Genomic DNA, 17,371 nt, shown 5'->3' on the forward strand with positions numbered 1-17,371 from the left:
CCTCATATCATATTATTTCATTACACTTTAATACATGGAATTGACTCAAGACAATTTACAAATTATATTTTCATATGGGTCCACTTCTGAAGACCATAACTAGCAAATCGTTGACCCAATGGGCTTTTATAACCCCATTATGAAATCCTTAGCTAGCAATCTACAACCATTAAAAGCACAAATGTCCATTAGTAGAGGTTTTGCCTCGTTTAAGAGCCATTTAGGCCTTCATTGTTGGACCTGAAGTTTGGATAGCCAAAATTCATATCGAAAATTTGCAATAACTATACCAATGAATATGATATGACAATAAAACTCATTCGGTAGGTTGAAATGTCAAAATGAACCTCCACCTATGAGATTAGAATAATCTAAGCACATAATATCAACTTACTAAAATTAGTGAGCTCCCTCAAATAGAAACTCTATAGAGGAATAACCCTTATTGAAAACACATAACTGGAAATAGTAATGTATTTGGGTGATGCGAGATTGCCCTTACACCCAAGTTGCCCCTGTAATCATCTAAAAATGGTCATCTAGACTATTAGCCCCCTTCTCAGCATTTTGGTTAAATTAATTTAATCATTTACCTAGACCAAATTGCTAATAATCAATTTATTTGATTATAACCTATAGTTTGACAATGCTATCCTAAGTTCATTATTTGATTAAAAGAACATGTCCCCTTTTAATTAAATAAAAGACCCCATTCTTATAACCCACTTAAAATGCACACATAAAGTCCTTTTTCTATTTTGCAATTAAAAGAAAAGGCTTTGTGACTTTTGTCTTATATGACAAGTCAACTTATATTCTATTGGTTGATTTGTGTGTGCACATGGATCACTCCTATTTTCGAATTCCACCGTTGATCATCCACCATCTTCATCTTGATCTCCACCGTCCATACATCTTTAAAAGGGAGAGAGCTTTCCCCCTCAATCCATCCATCTTTTGAACATTGTTATGCTGCAGGTTTTCTAATAGGTTTCTTTGGAGCTTTGTGGAGAACTTCTATTTCTTGTCTACATTCTCTCATACCATAGCATTTTAGCTTAGATTCATGTTGCATGTTAGTTTAGCTTCTATTTTGCAATAATCTCTCACATAGCTTAATATTTGGGTTGTAACACTCTCATTCATATTCTAGCATAGCTGCATTTGACATTCTCATTCTAGCTTAATCTTCATTTGCATTGCATCCTTGAGGAATTCCTTGAGACATTTGCATTCTTGCATCTTGCCTTTGGAACCTCCCATTGCATGGTTTACTAGCAAGAAGAGTATCTCTAAGGCTCATCTGAGAGCCTTCTTATTCTTGAAATATACTCTCTTGCACTCCGTGGATAGGGAGCTCTAAGCCGGCATCCAAACATTTCGAACTCATGGAATCGTTTGGATAGAAGGGTTTAGAGAGTGACACTTTCGAGTGTACATTTTTGGCGCCCACCGTGGGGCTTGAATCAAATTTTTAGCTCCATTTGCTTTCATTTCTTATCTCTGGTTTTTTTATAGCAGCATATTGGGTCTAATCAAATGCTTTTGTAGAATTATCACTTTGGTTTTAAGGCCAAGCCATAAGTAAATTGGTTTGAAGGCCAAAAACTTAGTTGGTTTAAAGATTTGATCATATCTTTTAAACCGCTTGGAGTTTGGTTTTGAAATTTTTTTTGCAGGTTGGATATATGCTCAAAATGTCTCAGTACGATTTACAGGGCATTTGGACATGATTTTCGAGAGTTATGAGTTTTTCTTTGTTTTTCATAAAAAGTCATTTCTGATCGCAAATCAGCGATTTTTTTTAAAAAACTTACATTTTCAGAAAGGTTTTTCAATTCTAATGGGGGTTCTTTCTTTGTGTTTTGAATTTTGAGATCGTATTAAGGATCAAAAACTCGATTTGATAAATTTGGCCTGTTTTGACAAAATCAATCTCTAGGGAGCAAATGAAGAGATTTTTTAAAATTTCTTGCATTTTTGGAAAGCTCTCTGATTTTTAACAGGGGTCTCTTTTTTTCATTTTCATTTTTGGATACGAAATCATAGAAAAAAAGTTCAATCTTGTTGACTAGGTCAAAACCAAAGAGTAAAAATGAAAGCATTTGTGATTAACTTGCACTTTCTTTGCATGTACTTGGTTGGAGGATAAATTAGATTTTTGAAGCAACTCACCACTTTTTATTGCATATTTTTATGTTATTTCACACTAACTTTTGTTGCTAACAAGTTGTGATTTCAGGTTGCCATCCTTGTGAAAAAAAATTGAAACATTGCATAAAAAGAACGCATGTCAAAGCTTCAAATGCACAAGGGCTACTAACGATTGTTTGCAGGGCTGCCCAAAGCATAAAAACCCAAATTTCTTGCTTTTTTGTTTTTATGTGTGGCATTGAATAATTGTTCATTTTTCATAGGCACATAAAACTTGTGATTGGAGTCTTTTGGTAATAGGAGAGTATGCTCTTCACCCTTGTGGTGAATCAGAAATCTTGACTTGCCATTTGGTTTCAAAAACAAGGGGTAACTGAATCTTCTTGGCGTGTTTGGGAGAAAATGATTGGAATAGGAGAGTATGCTCTTCACCCTTGTGGTGAACCAAAAATCTTGACTTCCAAAATTTGATCCACTTTGTGTAGTTAGAATCCTTTAGAGGGCCTGCTCTCGGACAACTTGAGAGGAACGACCCAAGTGGGAACAAGCCGATTACCTGGCTCTTCCAACCCACTATAAACTCAAGGCTATCAAGGACACAAAACCTTGGTAGACGTAGTGTTTATCTTCGTCTAGTGTGATCGCTTATGGGATTTCGACCATAGGGAGATCACTAGGCAAGAATGCTTAAGGTACTCTTGTGATCGCGAGATCGGTTACTCATCGCAAGGTGAGGTGTCCCGTAATTGGGAGCAAGAGGAACACTATGAACGGAAGCCCTATCTAAAAACCCTAAGTTAGTAACTACCTTTTTTAGCCGCTCAACTTCTTGGTGCAAGGATTGATCCTAGTGGACTACCCGGATCACCCCAAGATTTACACTCACCATATGTGTTCCCTTGGTTGTGCTTACGGCACTTCCATGACAAAGCCAATATCTCTTGTGGGCAACCACTTGGTGTGAGGCGAAGGAGCATCAAGCGTGGGCTAAGTTGTTGAGTAATGAACCATGACTTCTAGGTAGATATTGCTTGATGTGTTCTCGAATGTGGTATACTTGTGAAAATCTTTTGAACATACACATGACGATAATTCTAGGGAATTCTTTTGAGACGTCACATATGCTTGTATCATGTAAGGTTGCTTTGTCCCTTGCTTGATTGTTTGAAGACTACTCCATGTGTCACTATCTTGCTTGGAAAGAAATTGTTTTTGAACATCAAACTTGCTATGCTATCAACTATTGTCAAACTTTATCAACCAAGTCAAAGCATCAAGTCTTAACATTTTTCTTGTGTTGCTTGCTAAGGGGGGTTTCATCATTTGATTTTTATTTTCTATGTCTCTAGTGCTTAAACATGCTTAAAGTGGCTCTTTGGTCTTAGTGCTCTTGGTCTTTTTGTCTTCATGGTCTATGCATGCTTGCTAGTTATATTTTTGCTGAAATGGTTGCCTTGATTTCTTGACTACACTCTTGGGTTGGAGAGTTGTTCACTTGTCACCCTGCTTGCTCTATCTATTTGGCTATTTGGGCATCTTGCCTAGCTATTGACTTGAGTCATTCATGTCGTAAATTTCTTGGACATATTGTTTGACAAGTCACTTTAATCTCTCTCTAATATCTTGGCAAGTGAACACTCTACCTCCAATAGTTTCAACATCAAGTTATCTTCTAGGCTCTTTTATGCTTGGCTTTGCATCTACCACTATGGATTTCAAATCTTGTGCTACCAAACTTCAACTGAATCTAGATGATCATGATATCCTCCATGTTACTAAAGAGTTTCAAGATCTATATGTGCAATACAAAGAACTAGAAGAGACAAATGATCTTTCTTACCTTCATCTCTCTAAGCGCATGACAGAAATGAAGTCTAAACTTGAGAAAAGGTTAGAGGAGAAGATTGCATCATTACATGAATCTTCCTTAAGGTCTTTACATGCATGTGAGTCACCTTCTTTGAGGTCATCCTCTTCTTCTAAGTCTACATGCTCTACTTCAAGACATCAAATGTCTTCATCTTCTAGATCTAAAGACCTCCTTAGAGAGAGAAAAATTGATACGTCCTTTGAGCCTATGCTAAAATTTCATGATGGACCTATCTTTGACCAAGCTAATGATGAAGATATGCATGCATACCATTCACTTGAGAAACAACAAAATGACTCTAGACATAATTTTGATAGAACTTTTGCTCCCTTGGAAGATTCTTATGATGACACTTTGCAAAAACTTCTTGGCAATAAGATCATCATGTTACCTAAGTCTAACTCATATGGAAATCCATTCTTGGATACCTATTGTGCCTATCATCGATCTAATGACCATGCTACTTCAGATTGCATTGAGCTAAAACATAAAATCCAAGATCTCATTGATGATGAGATTGTTGATCTTGGAACCTCTAGTGACTCATGTGGTGAAGATACTTCTCTTGAGCAAGATTACATTAATGAACCTATGTCTAGTAGCAGCTCTATTACATCTTCGACTTCTTCCAACACTCGTGCATCTCCCAATGCTTCAAAGCTTTCCAACATGCCTCCATCAAACAAAAAACCTAGTGCTTTCCATATGCAATATGTGTACCCTCAAGGGCTACCTCTAAAAGAAACTCAAGCTAACCTTCACTTGGTTGCAAACCTTTTCCATGCTACTAATCCTAAACATCCTCATTCTCCCTTGTCCTTAGAAGTGGCTCCATGTCAAGAGGACTCTCAAAAAGAAAAATCTATAAATGTTAAGAAAGATCAAGATCAAGCACCCTTTCATCTCTTTCAAGATTTTTCCCCTTCATATCCTATATCTTGTCCACCTCCTAAGTATGATGAAGATAGCACTTCCATTATCTCCCTTGAGCTTACTGAAAATTATGAGAAAAGTTCTCTTCATATGCTATCCAAAGCTACTTGTCAAGATCAAAGCATCCCCTCATGTTCTACTTCTCCACATCCACTTCAAAATTGTGCTCAAGCTTCAAGTTCTTCTATTAAAAATGGTGTTCCTATCAAAGGTACTCATGATTCTATTGATGGCTTTGACCATGTTGCTCATTCTAAAGATGTTGATATCCCTTCCCACTATCCCTTTGCATCTTCTAAATCTATCCTTGGTCCTTATCCATCTAAGCTAAAGAATTCAAACCTTCCATCCATTTTGGGGCCTTATGTTCCTCCATCTCCTACATTCACTCCTAGCTCATCCCCTAGCTCTCCTATATTACCTCAAGATCAAAAAAGACACTCATCCTTGATGACTTTTCACCCATCTATACATCTAAACCAGTCATATCATCCTTATTCATCCACAAATCCCAAGTCCTTTGGAAGTGAGAATAAACATAAGAATCCATTGAAAAAGAAAGATCACTATGTCCCATCTAATCGACATGTGAATGCTAAGAAGGAAAATGCACAAAAGAAACTCGAAATGTCCACTATTAAAAAAGCTAAGTTAAAGAAAATATGGGTTCCTAAACCCATTATTGAAGAAATGTGTTTTGAAGTATCGAAAGGAAAATCTAAAGCTATATGGATTCCCAAGTCTCTTTTAAAAGACTTGAATATTGAAAATACTTCAAAGTTGACATTCAAGCTTCCAAAGGCTTCCATTCCATCTTCTTTCAAAAATCTTTCTAAAAATATTCCAAAGCCTTCCACTCCACTTTTTTCCAAATCTCTTCTACCACCTCATACATCTAAACCTCAAAGCTACTTCATCCATGATTCCTCCATCATTCCAATACCCTTCAAGGTGTGTGTCAACGTTGATCTTGTCCAATATTTCAGCTATCCTCATGAAATCCTCTAAAGCTTACACTTACTTTCCATACATGAACTCTTATCCTCCATATACTCTTTCTACTACCATTTCCATTTCATAACCCTATCAACATCTTTGAGCATACCTTTCTATGGTCTTGGCTTATCATGGCTTATCTTTCCTATAGGAGCACTATCTAAATTCAAAAAGCTTGAGCTCTTTCTAAAAATTCAAAAAAAAAAAATGAAAAAATGAAAAAAATGAAAATATGCCTTGGTGAAAACCACTTCTTGTAGCACCTTGGTAGCAAAAGTAAAGAGAAATAAATTTATCCTATGGTGAAAACTACTTCTTGTGGCACCTTGGATAAGTACCATGATGAAAACCTGGCAAACAGGCATCATGCGTAATTCTTCCATCATCCATCTATCCCCTCTTCTCTCTTTGATCTTGACAATGTTGAGCTATCTTTGCATATTGGCTATCTTATCCATGAGATTTTCTATTGTGCTCTCCCATTCCCTCATAGACTCCATCTTGAGCTTTATTTTTATTGCTCTATCCCATCACTATCCTATCTAGTTGACCCCTTGGTCTTGATCATAATAAATGAAACATGGTTCTCATAGGTCTCTTGACATGGCTACTCTTTTGGACTAAACGCTTTCATGCTATCTTACTCATTAGCTTCCATCGCTTACCTTATACGCTATCACACTTTTTGGCTTCACCACTTATCCTACATGTTATCTTTCTCATTACTTCCATTGCTTATCCAAAACATGCTTCATATGACTATTTCACCTCTTTTCCTAGCTTGGGTACTCTTGAGGAGTCAGTCCTTGAGGATCACTTTCACTTGCTTCATACTCTTTTTTCATCCATCTTTGCTTATCTATCGGCTTGTTTTTCCATCATATCCTATAGCTTGCTAGACATTGGGAGAAAATAATGTGATCTTGCTTGAGAACTGGTGATATCTAAAACCTTCTAAAAAATTCTAAAAAAAATCATATCTATGAGCCTGAAAAAATACAAAAAAATTGAAAAAAAGTCCTGAAAAAAAATCTGTCAAGTGGTGAAAACTTGGAAACATGCACTACTTGAAACCCTTGCACCTATGTCTATCAGTCTCAATCACCTATTTTGCTACACATTTCCTAGCTTGGAATTGTTTCTTGTCCTCGTCTTGGGGGCACAACTGCTTAGCCTATTGAGGTATTCTTGTGGATTAGGGTTTCTTTGACAACTCACAAAATAGTGTTTCTCAAAACTTCCCCCACTTTGACATCAAGTGTTTTTTAACACTTTATAGATAGTTTAGCTGTGGTCTCCGATGTCGCGATATCTCACTATCAGAATCAAGTCTGGAAGAAATGGCCAAGTGACTTACACACACGCACTTTAACACTTAAACGACTGAGCTATGCTAACATTTATCTACTTTTTGTGCTGTCTATGATGATTTCTTTGCCATGTATTCCCTCCCTAATAGTCTTTCAAGGATGTCATTGACTAGAAGACTGGGGGCATGGGACATATTTTCTTGATTTCTGCTTGTGGGTATACCTTTGTTTGTCTATAGTGTTGTAAGCATTCATGCTTGTCCTATTCAACACTTTGACTTATAAATGTATCATCCTTGATTGTTTTGCAAGATCGCACTCAGGGTTTATCCTGGCGCTTATGCCTTGATACAGGTGTAATCTTGCTAAATTAAACTTAGGGAATCTAATCGTGTAGTTATCTTGACTTACATGTCTTTGATGCTTAGATTGGACTTCCACATACCTATCTAATATCGATCATATTCATATCCTCATAGTTATACTAGTGATGGTTGTATGATCTCATGATGTCCCTAATAAATGCTCAATGATGAAATTAAGAGTCTAAATGTTATGCACTTCTTGCTGGTAAACCACTTTGCATATTAGCTTGCATTTTAGGTTCATTTTATAGCTTAGTCTTGCATTCTTGCATATGGGGAGAGCTCTCTCTTCATCTTTTTGTGGACATATCAGCTAACTCCTTTCATATATTTCTTTACTTTCTTCTTGTTCATGTCTTTTCACCTTCTTAATCTTTCGCTTCATCTCTTTTCTATCTTATCATCACATTATATAAAATTTTTGACCTCTTAAATAATTTCAACGTCCTAGATTCATTTTCGGGATCGAAATCCAAATTCGAGTTCACCTTGATGGTCAAAATTGTCTTTTGAAATTCTACTTTCTTCTGAGCAGTTAGCTGACCTTTTGAGGTCTAATCTCTGAATCATCACTGGGGCATCTTCATTTCTTCATGTCTTCATCATTTCCATACTTCATATCTACTTAAATTCACTATTTCATGTCTAAAATCACCTTTCTACTCATTTTGACCTAATTTTTATGCTATGTCCTTCAAGGTCAACTCTAGTCAAACTGGGGCATTTTATCAATTTTTTAATATAGTCATTCTTGGGTTCTAATCATCTATCTGTCATCTTGGACATTGCTATATTCTAATTTTCTCATTTCTAGCCAATTTTTTGCATCCCCTTACCTCATTTCAATTTCGATCTCGAGGGGGCAAAAATACTCTATTGCTGATTGTTACAGCTATCTATTTCTTAGGAGCATTTGTTTGATCTTATCACTTGCTCTCAATATATTCGCTTTGCTAGGTGTTAGAATTCTTTTAAGATCCTAACATCATCTTCCTAGTGTTCAGTACTACTGCTATCAGGCTGTGCATTTAGGACTTGCTATCTATTTCTGCATTTCACTCTTCGAAATCAGACATCTATATCTACCACTACCTACTTGGCTTTCTATTTTCTTTGACATAATGTGTTCCCAGATCGATCACACATTAGTCAAAGAGGGGCAAATGTAATCATCTAAAAATGGTCATCTAGACTATTAGCCCCCTTCTCAGCATTTTGGCTAAATTAATTTAATCATTTACCTAGACCAAATTGCTAATAATCAATTTATTTGATTATAACCTATAGTTTGACAATGCTATCCTAAGTTCATTATTTGATTAAAAGAACATGTCCCCTTTTAATTAAATAAAAGACCCCATTCTTATAACCCACTTAAAGTGCACACATAAAGTCCTTTTTCTATTTTGCAATTAAAAGAAAAGGCTTTGTGACTTTTGTCTTATATGACAAGTCAACTTATATTCTATTGGTTGATTTGTGTGTGCACATGGATCACTCCTATTTTCGAATTCCACCGTTGATCATCCACCATCTTCATCTTGATCTCCACCGTCCATACATCTTTAAAAGGGAGAGAGCTTTCCCCCTCAATCCATCCATCTTTTGAACATTGTTATGCTGCAGGTTTTCTAATAGGTTTCTTTGGAGCTTTGTGGAGAACTTCTATTTCTTGTCTACATTCTCTCATACCATAGCATTTTAGCTTAGATTCATGTTGCATGTTAGTTTAGCTTCTATTTTGCAATAATCTCTCACATAGCTTAATATTTGGGTTGTAACACTCTCATTCATATTCTAGCATAGCTGCATTTGACATTCTCATTCTAGCTTAATCTTCATTTGCATTGCATCCTTGAGGAATTCCTTGAGACATTTGCATTCTTGCATCTTGCCTTTGGAACCTCCCATTGCATGGTTTACTAGCAAGAAGAGTATCTCTAAGGCTCATCTGAGAGCCTTCTTATTCTTGAAATATACTCTCTTGCACTCCGTGGATAGGGAGCTCTAAGCCGGCATCCAAACATTTCGAACTCATGGAATCGTTTGGATAGAAGGGTTTAGAGAGTGACACTTTCGAGTGTACAGCCCCTACATTAGATTTAGTATTTAGTAGTTTCCAATTTTGCATGTCAATACCTAAAAATAACCTTCGTAGAAATAGAAACCAGTTATGCCTAACAAGATCTAGCCACAAAATGATGTCTACTTCCCTCTAGGTTAATAAAAACCTTCCATTTTTTATATTTTGAATTTTTTGTTTAAATTAAAAAATTAAGTATTTTTAATTTCTTTTTAAAAATATTTTACTTTTAGGATTTTGAAATGTTTTCTTTCTAAATTGGGTTTATAAATTTACTTTCTAAATTAAAGTATGCTAGAAAACATAAAAACATCAAGTTTTTCACACTCAAATCAATAATACTTTGAACCTTTGCATAATAACGTGATGTAGGGACTTCTGAGAGTCATAACTGTTAGCCCAAATTGCTCTCCCACCAAAAAATAAATTTAAATAATGATTTGTTCTAACGACCACCTAGGATTCTCATGAAATGATTTAATTTTAGTCATATTCTCTATTTCATGTTATGATCTTAATATTTTAGTTGTGATTGTGTGATTCGCATGGTCATGGGCAATTGAGCACTAATTAAGGTTAAGGTGGCAAAGGTACACTTTGCTTTGATTTCACTTGATTGCATGGTTATGTTGACATGCTATGGTTTGGCTTGCAATGACACAACAAATAAAATCTTCGATGTTAAAGACATATCCTACATCATTAGATCATTCAGATCTACAACCAATGCATGATCACCACAGATTGAGAAGTGTTTAAGTCTTGAGCTGTGATCATGTAATGCCCCGCCCGGAGATCCTTGGAAACAAGGATTCAAATCAAGCCAAGATATTTTTTTTTTACAAGTATGAATGCACAAGACAACATCATACAAGGATCACAAAGATCGCAATGGAAGACTTCAACACAATCCCAACAACCAACGAATCTCTGAACGCCATTACCAAACTGACACACCCAAACAAAAGCCAACAACCACCACAACAAGATGAGGGCACAAGAAAAGACCACTCATCAACGAAACACCAAGCTGGGGTAAAATGCAGAATCCCGAAATTGGCTAAGCCTGAAATCCTGAAGCCCTGAAAATTGGCTAAGTCTGGATTTCTGAAGCCCTGAAATTTCCTGGAATCCATAACTTATCTCCGAGAGGTCTGAAACCTATCTCAAACGATTTGTCGCATATATTAAAATATATCTTAAGTATAAGAAATATACGTCAACTTATACTTAAACGATATATTTTAAACCCCAAGAGACTAAAACGAAAACAGAAAAACTCGATTTCAAGAGAAACTAACAAAATTCAAAATGCAACAACATAGGGTCGAAGAATGCCCAAAAGGGTATCCAAAACCACTCTCAAAAGGATCGGATCACAAAGAAAAGTGCCCGCTGATGGCACACGCAGGTTTTTCACAAAAATCGTGCGACACTTTTTACTAAGGGAGGGCGATACTTCTCCTTAAGGCGTGCGACACTCTTCCAGTGTCATACGACATTTCTCAAGAAGGCATGCGACACTTTTCAGCATCGTATGACATTTCTCAAGAAGGCGTGAGACACTCTTCCAGTGTCGTACAACATTTCTCAAGAAGCCGTGCGATACTTTACAGTGTCGTATGACATAGTTTGCATGGGCGTGCGATACTTTTTAAAGTGTCGCACCATGCTGAACAAATGTCACCCATAGAAACACGAAAACACTCTCAGAAGCAAAAAGGACCAAAATAGAGCAAAGAACCTCCACACCAGGGAGTACCAGATCCACAAAGGCTCGAGGAATGAACACTCGAGTGCAAGAACAACACAAAATGAAGAACATCAAACCATCTAAACTACAGCAGCAAAGAACATGCTAAATAGAAACATCGCAGAGATCAAAAGCAACATTTCAGAACTAAACAACCAAATAAGTGCGCGGTTCCTCCCAACCGTCAATAGCATCATAAGACCATCGTGGATCCTAGCCATCCCCCGCGCGTAACATCCCAAGCCACCGACCAAATCGTCGGTACTGTCGTAATAGGGATATCACTACTAAAACATGCAACAATATAAGCATAAGGAAATCTAACATGCTAGTAGTAAAGCATAAGATAATCCTACAGTAGATAACATCACCTATCACATGCTAAACAACAATAAGCAACAGATATGCTAATACAATAATTCACAGCATCTAATCATATGCTAAACATCATAATAAGGAAATGCGCCAAATAAAATAACATCATCTAAACATGATATACAAGCATCCCAATGAAAGCATAAATCACAAGAAAGCATACTCCAAAACTCGAAGTACCAAGTGAAGACATCCAGCAACGATCGCACTAGGACAAAAGATCGTCTTTGTACATCGATCCCTAGCAGTGGTGAAGGTAGCTACACCTCCCAACCCGCCATGCTGATGGAGATAATGATCCAACCACAAACACACAAAAAGCACAACATCCATGGCTAACACTCACGCCAGACAGTATGATGGCTGCAACCAAGAACCTAAGACAATGCAAGGAGTACAGGTCCTGGTCAGACACTCAAAAGGCTACTAAGTAGGGGCTGACATCATGGAGAGTCGCTTGGCATCGAAAAGCCCAAGCTCGGATCTGTGTAGCTCAACTCCCTCAACGGAAGGCCAATACACCGTGTAGCTCAACTCCCTCAACGGAAGGCCAATACACAAAAGTACCATTTTATTATCTTAAGTTTTATTACCAATCACACATTTTCTTTAATTATCACTTATTCAAGCTCCTCTCAGCCATACCCGTGGCGTCATGATCGTCGGGCTGTGAGATAGAAGCCCCCTCCATATGCTACCCTAACCTACCCATGCTCATCCTACGACAAGTGCCCATGGGCATGCATACTCCCATCCCAACCCCAATGATCATAACTTTCAGCAAATCCACGGAAGATCGGGCCTCGCAAGTCACCCAACAAATGTACGCACACGTACTCGTGTGTGGCGCACCACCATCACGAAGATTATAACACAAGGACAAGAATGAGAACACAATGCAAGGAAAACACCCAACTGAAAGCAACACGGGAAGGACAGATTCTACACGAATCCCAAAGCCAATAAAACCATACATCATTAAATCACTCAATCGGCCTCAATTCGAGAGTATGGATTCTACACGAATCCCAATGATGCAACAAGACCAAACATCATGAACTCGCTCAATCGGCCTCAATCCGAGAGTATGGATTCTACACGAATCCTAGTGTTCACGAACAAAAGCAAAGGTCCAAAAGAAACTATAACAAGTATAAAATCACTCAACTAAACACAATGTCGGGAGTACGGATGCAACACGCATCCCAATGCAAAAAAAGGTGCAATAGTGGCCTGACTGATATCCAAATGGATCATCTCCACGACCCACATTGTGCCAAAAAAATCTGAGAAAACAGGGCGACATGCAAAACGAGGTAAAAACCCCAAAAATTTGGAAAACTTCAAAATTAAAACCCATTTGGCTTTTGGGTTCAAAAACCCCAAAAATCCAAAAATAAATGGAATCGGACACCGTATGCAAAAACGGTCAGCATAACGGCATAAAATTCCAAACCCTCATCCCAAAAACCAGGAAAATGTTCATACCCGCACAACCGAGTAGAACTAACATACAAAAACAGAGGGGAACACTAGTTCTCAGCCTCCAAACAAACGACTACCAAAAACAGAAGCTGAAACGGAGCAGATACAATAAAACGAGAAAGCCCTACCTCACAGCCAAAAGGGCAAAACGGGAATCTGAACCATAAAATAAATATCTCGCAGAAGTAGCTGAAAATCGCGGCAATCCAAGGTTTCCCCGAGTTGGATCCAACGAGCCCAACCTCGTGACGATCCAACGCTCGTAGCTCCCACAACGAACAAAACAATAAATCCTCATGAAGAGGATTTTGGGTTTTACTCTCCAACTTTCCAATTTGAAAGTGAGAAGTGAGGAATTAAATTCCTTTTTGGATATTTATTCACTTTTCGGGTGAATAATCGATTAGGGCATTTAATCAGCCAATCTAGTTAAACCCCGAATCGACCCAAACGAAAACAGGCTATTCCTATAAATAGGAATTCATCTATGGTAAAGCTGCCAGAAATTAAAATAAATCAATTAAAAAGCCTGAAAACCCAAAAACACATAAATCTCTTGAACAACTTTTGCGACAAAGTGAAACTCTAAATGCACAGACACGCTTACTGGTCTAATCACATAATGCAAATGAGTTCGGATTTAATAATCACCGAAAGGTTTAAATTAAAAATTTAATTAAGGATACGTCGACCATACAAAGGCGACATTGGTAAAATATGAACAGCTGAATCACTAACTCCATGTGCCACTGCCAGGGATATACATCTTGCGCACTAAACAACACAATCAAGTGCAATTGCATATAATAACATAGCCGAAGCAATAATGCGTTAAATCACCTAATTTAACCATTTATTTAATTATATTAAAATAATCTATTTACATCACTCACGTTCGCATAAAGCATAACAACGGAGGAATGAAGTAAATAACCATAGCATTAAATCCATCACATAACATAATCAGAGGTATGTCCAAATATCAGATAACTAGATAACATCATAAAACACATTGTCATCTCAAAATAGCATCATCATGCAATATGATTAACTGAACATCATAGTAGTCTAAAATCCATGATACTAAAATCAAAGTGTAACATCTGACCCTCAGGTCCTTTCAAATGTAAACATAACATGAGTAACAAATATCTCTCTAATCAGAAATATAACAAGGTAAATGCCCGCAACACATAACCAAATAATCCCACAAGAACAATCCATTCTAATTACTGAAGCATTTAATAATGATTGATTACACTGCATTAAAAAGGCATTTAAAACACATAAGCAAACATAGTCACAAACATGACTAACCACTGCTACAGGAACCTAGTCCAGTGTAGCATGGTAAAAGAACATAGTGCAATCTCTGCACACATCTCAGGGTAATCACGGAACAACCTCATGATACCACATCGATCCTGGTAACCATTGGCACAAACCTTAGTGAACCAAAAATCACCCCATAATCTCAAAGATCAGTCAAAAGCATAATCAAAGCAACTGATACAGAAACATAAATCCAAACACCTCAACGGTGTAGACCACTCAGGGTCACAATCATGATCCATCACAACAAAAGATCAGCAAGGGTGCATCCATTAGGATGACTTACAAAAGTCAAATGGGAGAGGCACTACAGATCAAGTGATTCCCTTTGTTTCGCTTGGTTGCAAATGTTACAATTCAAGGTGGTGAGGCGATGATGACTACTGAATTGTGGTTTCATAGACAACAATAGTTATTAAAAAAATGTGGTGGCGAGGATGCAATCATGAGTGATTAAATGCATGACATAAGGCTTGGACCATTGACAAGGTGACATAATGGTGAGAAATGTTTGGTCCATGTGGCAGAGCTTGATGATTAATCCCAATTGACTAAAATCACGGTCGAGTTGGTGGATTGGTGACAATAGAAATAGTTCCTTGAATGAATAATCTGATCTTTCTAATCTCCTACAACCACTTTCATTGATCCTTAGGCCTGATAAGTGCAAAGAAATACTCCACTACCATTTTTAATCCATTGATTTAGTTAGAGATTAAATAACCATCACTCTTGACCTCTTAGGGATTTGTTTTGGTGCGAGAGTGATCCTCTCATGTGTGGATTTTACTTAATGGCCAGATCTTTTCAGCTTCACAATAACTATTCTCTGGAGTTTTGATTGTAGTGGTTGATTTTTACCTTGTAATAGAAGTTCTCTAAGTTATGCCCGCACTATAAAGACAAATTTTGTACTCTCTCTTGCGGTTAGATATTCTTTGTTTCTTTAGTACTGCCTTGGCATGCTACTATAAATTCCCTATTGCCTCTGAATTATATGACTTCTTGCCTCATCTCTTTCAACTGTCATCATACTATGTAAATTTATTTGCCTCTCTTCAACGTATTACAAATATCTATTATCTGTACTCTCTGTATCTTTTTTTCCTCATGAATGATAAGAAGTGAAGTATCTTCCTTGTGTCACTCATATGGTTGTTTGATCTATGTGTAGTTTATAGACTAAAGTAGAGTTTGAACTTGTATATCTTTAGACTATCATAATAATAACAATGTGCATGTATGGGTAGAGACTGATATAGATACCCTATTTTGGTGCATCGCCTCTTTAGAATAGACTAGATAATTGCTTTCATGTATTCCTTCTCCCTTTTCTCTTCAAGAATAGTTTAAGTGCATCCTAATAGTAAAGGAAGCTAGACTTTTTCAAAGACTCAACCTCATAGTTCAAGTACCACATCTTGGAGGTTGTTTCCATGTTTCACAAGGTTGTCCTTAGGTAAGACTTTGGACAAGGGTGCTAGATTTTGTGATAACAGTTTTTTGCATGCTCGGTGGGACATTCATATATTTTAATATTCTAAAGTTCACTAGCATTGAGAAAGATTCCTTGTTCATGCTGAAGAAATAGTACTACCTTCAGTATAAATCCTTAAAGAGGCTCATTGTTCAAAAGTACTTGGTGACTCTAAGCTTCAAAGCGCATTTGGTCTCCAGACCAAAGTTGTTGTGATTCATGCCCAAGAGACACACAAGGGCATCTTCCAGAGGTAAGTTCCAATATCAAGAGCTTTCTCTTTCTAACACAAGAAGAAAAGTTAGAGTATCCTTATCACCAGTTAGGGGTGGGACAGTAGCACACACCCCTAAAAAATCCATCTCCACTCCTCCTATTGTTAGATCTCAACCTAGGATAACATCCACATATATCAACAGAACACTTGCTTATATGGCTAGAGCTCACGCTTTAACCACCTTTAATGGTGGGAGCCCCCTCCTATTGGCCCAAAGGCATGACATACCAGTATCAGCTCTCAAAATTGTATATGAGTTTACTAGTGAAACCTCCATGTCCCCTATTGAACATATTCAAGAAGTGTCTAATGTTTGTAATATCCATGGTGTCTTTGAGGATGATGTAGTAGTTAGACTTTTGGCTTCATCCTTGAAAGGAAAGTCATTACAATGGTATAGAGGTTTGCCTCACAACTCTATTGCTAATTGGGATAGGTTAGGGGCAGCCCTATGTAAGCATTTTGAGGACAAAAGTGACCACCTATCACTTTTAGAGTAACTGACAACTATCAAGAGGGCCCCCCATGAATGTATGATTGATTTCAATTATAGATTTCAGTAAACATGGGATAGAATACCTACTACAGTGAAGCCCTCTCCCGGTAATTCATTCTTGTACTACCTTAGAGCCTTCAATAGTGATATCACTACCACCTTGGAATCTATGGGGGGAGACACTTTACTGAATGCTTACGAGGTTGCTACAAGAGTTGAAAATATTTTGATATAGGGAGGGAAGTTAGCTCCAAGGCCCCCAATGCCTTTCTTCTCTAACATGCCTGACCATTAGCTCACCGTAGCCTCTATTCATGTCCCCTCTATAAGTTAGCCTCTTGTTGTGGTTCTAATAGCTTCTACATCCTCTAGTGGAGTTGATAGGATTGAGGCTATGATGCAGACATTAATGTAGAATGTAGATAGAAGGATGTTGGATCAAAAAAGGAAGATGGAAGAGAATAG

This window comes from Cupressus sempervirens, chromosome 6, assembly GCF_028749045.1.
Source record: "Cupressus sempervirens isolate cs-2001-9-10 chromosome 6, ASM2874904v1, whole genome shotgun sequence".
NCBI classification, from domain to species: domain Eukaryota; kingdom Viridiplantae; phylum Streptophyta; class Pinopsida; order Cupressales; family Cupressaceae; genus Cupressus; species Cupressus sempervirens.